Raw genomic sequence first — 3,738 nt, forward strand, 5'->3', positions numbered from 1 at the left:
GGCAGCAGCGGCGACGACGACGACGACCGGAAGCGGGCGAAGGCGGGAGCCAGAGAGAGCTCGGGGTAGCTGGTCGGCCGGATGTGACGTTACGAGGGGCGGGTGCTGTGCGACGAGGCGGGGCTGCTGATGGGCCGGGGCTTAAGCCCTGAGGGCTGGGCGCGAGTCGGGCAGAACCTACGCCAAGTGTTTGTCAGCAGCGCGTCGGTGGGCACGGAAAACTTGCGTGTTTTTTGTTTGTTTTTTGCGGTACGCGGGCCTCTCACTGCTGTGGCCTCTCGCGTTGCAGAGCACAGGCTCAGCGGCCATGGCTCACGGGCCCAGCCGCTCCGTGGCATGTGGGATCTTCCCGGAATGAGGCACGAACCCGTGTCCCTTGCATTGGCAGGCGGACTCTCAACCACTGCGCGGCCAGGGAAGCCCGCGTGTTGTTTTTTTTTTTAATTGTCAATCAACACTACTTTCCTTGAGCCGACTTCTGTTTCCTAAACCATCTAAACAAAAGTGTTATTTTACTTTTAATTGCTCAATATTAAAATAAGCAATGCATGCATTTATTAAAAAACACAGCAGAAAGGTTTACGATGCCACCTTTCCCAGTTTCCCAATTCCCCTTTCGAGGGTGAACCACTGGGACGAGCTTATTGTGTATTCTTCCACAGACAGTCCTTATATACAGACATAATGCAACATATAAACATTAAGAAAATAAATTAATAGCTGCCCATGTCACATGAGTGAGTATTGTGTTAGAGATAAAAGAAACTGAAGCACAGGGGAAGGTTAAGACCACGAGGTACCTGGAAAATTCAAATCTGTAACACTTTCTTTCCTCTAGGGATCCTCAAACTTTTTGATGTTAAAATTTACATTCTTGAAAAATTATTGAGGATCCCAAAGAGCTTTTGTTTGTGTGGATTATATCTTGATAATTACTCTATTAGAAACTAAAACAATCTTTAAATGTTTACCAATTCATAAAATAATGTCATCCCATGTAAACATAATATTTTATTTTTAAAGTTATATTTTCCAAAAAAATTAGTGAAAACAGTGGGGTTTTTTTACATTTTGGCAAACATTTTAATGTATCCGTAATAGGAAACAGCTGCAATCTCACATCTGTGTCTTTTTTTAAAGATTTTTTATATATTTAATTATTTATTTTTGGCTGTGTTGGGTCTTCGTTGCTGGTTGTGGCGAGCGTGGCCTACTCTTCATTGTGGTGCACAGGCTTCCCATTGTGGTGGCTTTTCTTGTTGCAGAGCATGGGCTCTAGGTGCGCGGGTTTCAGTAGTTGCAGCATGCGGGCTCAGTAGTTGTGGCTCGCGGGCTCTAGAGAGCAGGCTCAGTAGTTGTGGCGCATGGACTTAGCTGCTCTGTGGCATGTGGAATCTTCCTGGCTCAGGGCTCGAACCCGTGTCCCCTCAATTGGCAGGCGAATTCTTAACCACTGTGCAACCAGGGAAACCCTCACATCTGTTTCTGTGTTCAATCTGTTGTGTTGATTCAAGTATAAGAAGAAAACTCAGATTCACACAGGTATGTAGTTGAAAAAATAGGAAACTCACAAGTCCCTGGAAGGGGTCTCAGTGACCCCCAGGTATCTCCAGACCACGCTTTGAGAACTGTTGCTCTAGTCAACATTGCCTCTGTCCACATCATTCCCAAAATGGAATTGAAAAGAAAATCATGGGTACCACAAACATAGCTATCATCGTTCCTATTTGACGAATGAGGAAATTGAGACTAATACCCAGTGTTCAGCCCAGGTAAAACAGCTATTACTTCTTAACAAAAATACAGACAAAAGAACTTATACAGCAAAGCAAATATTGTGGTTGGTGGTCAGGTTGGACCAGGGCATGAGGTGGAAGGGATTTTATGGTGAATGTCCAGGAATCTAGGAAAAGCCCCCTGCCTACCCTGCAGTCTGGAGGTTCCCAGAGTTGGAGAGGACTGAGCTCAATCTTGAAAGATCCTAAAGCTTTGCATATGTCAAGAGAAGGCACTTCCTAGAGGAAGGAAAAGGTGAAATGCTAGTTTACATCTGTGTAGAGCTTACGAAGTACACTGATTACAACATGTACCCCTCCTTGATCTCTTTTTTGGTAACAGATTTTGGGACATTCAGGGAAAACAGGGAGATATTTCTGGCCAGAGCAAAGTGTGAAGGAGGTAGGAAAAGTTGGACATAGATGTTGGGTTGTAGTATAGAATGAGAAGAAGTAAACGAAGTTGACACCAGGGTACAGTTTTGAAGTTTCAGGGATGGGGAGTATCCACTGTTTTTTTTTATTCATTTTGATAGGTAGCCTGGAGTAGAGAAAGGAGCTCTCCCGTTAACATGCTGTGTGACCCCAGGCAAGGTACTTACACTCTCTGATCCTCATTTGTAATATGGAGATAATGATGCTACCTCACCGAGTAGTCCCGTGAGTTAAGTATATAAACTGTTTGGCAAATAATTGCCTTCTAGCAAAGTCATATTGAAATTAATGGTGATATGGGACTTCCCTGGCAGTCCAGCAGTTATGGCTCACTCTTCCACTGCAGGGGGCATGGGTTCAAACCCTGGTCAGAAAACGAAGATCCGCACTACATGTGGCCAAAAAAAAAAAAGATTGTTTAGGATTTTCTTCTTGGGACCTCTGGTGTCTTCCTTTCCCAGTTAGAAGGTGTCAGGGAGTTCCCTGGTGGTCCGGTGGTTAGGAGTTGGTGCTTTCACTGCCTGGGTTGGATCCCTGGTCTGGGAACTGGGATCCCGCAAGCCTGGAGGCAAGGCCAAAAAAAAAAGGTGTCATAGTCACATGTTCTGTTTTCAAAAGTACCACAAAATTGCTTCAGTGTTCTTTTGAAATTAATGTGTGTGTGCGTGCATGTGCGCGTGAATGCATTTGGTTGTGTATGTACATGCATTTGTGTATGTACATGGTATGGATTTCATCACTTCTAGAAAACCCTAAAAAAACTCACTCAGCTAATTTTTCACACCCTTTCTAAAAACTTGCTCCATTTTTGGATAACAGCTTTATTGAGATTAAAATAATCTACCATAAAATCCAACTTTTTAAGGTATACTATTCAGTGGGTTTTAGTAGTACATGCACAAAGTTGTGCGACTATCACCACTGTCTAATTCCGGAACATTTTATCACTCAAAAAAAGACACCCAGTATGTATTAGCAGTCACCCACTGTTTATTCTCAAACTCCTCAGCCCAGGCAACAATTAATCTACTTTCTATTTGTATAGACTTCCCTATTTGGGATATTTCATATAAATTAAATCATATAACATGTGGTCTTTTGTGACTGGTTTCTTCCACTTACTATGTTTTCAAGATTCAACCGGGGCTTCCCTGATGGCTCAGTGGTTAGGAATCCGCCTGCCAGTGCACGGGACACAGGGTCAAGCCCTGGTCCGGGAAGATCCCCCACATCACAGAGCAACCAGGCCCATACACCACAACTACTGAGCCTGCGCTCTACAGCCCGCGAGCCACAACTACTGAGCCCACGTGCCATAACTACTGAAGCCCACCTGCCTAGAGCCTGTGCTCCGCAACAAGAGAAGCCACCGCAATGAGGAGCCCGCTCACCGCAAAGAAGAGTAGCCCCCGCTCGCCACAACTAGAGAAAGCCCTCTCACAGCAACGAAGACCCAACGCAGCCAAAAATTAAATAAGTAAAATTTAAAAAAAGAAAGAAAAAAAAAGATTCAACTGTAGGTAGCATG

General features: G+C 44.4%; 1 long non-coding RNA gene across 1 annotated transcript; it reads left to right on the top strand.

Moving 5' to 3' along the window:
- Window positions 1-1,367: 1,367 nt before the first annotated feature.
- On the top strand, window positions 1,368-3,393 carry LOC113632630 (uncharacterized). Its single transcript, XR_003437892.1, has 3 exons — window positions 1,368-1,542; window positions 2,312-2,369; window positions 3,345-3,393. It is a non-coding gene; the product is annotated as an uncharacterized LOC113632630 (long non-coding RNA).
- The last annotated feature ends 345 nt before the right edge of the window (window positions 3,394-3,738 follow it).

This window comes from Aethalodelphis obliquidens, unplaced genomic scaffold (genome assembly GCF_003676395.1).
Source record: "Aethalodelphis obliquidens isolate GAN/ISIS:26980383/991018 unplaced genomic scaffold, ASM367639v1 scaffold37, whole genome shotgun sequence".
NCBI lineage: Eukaryota > Metazoa > Chordata > Mammalia > Artiodactyla > Delphinidae > Aethalodelphis > Aethalodelphis obliquidens.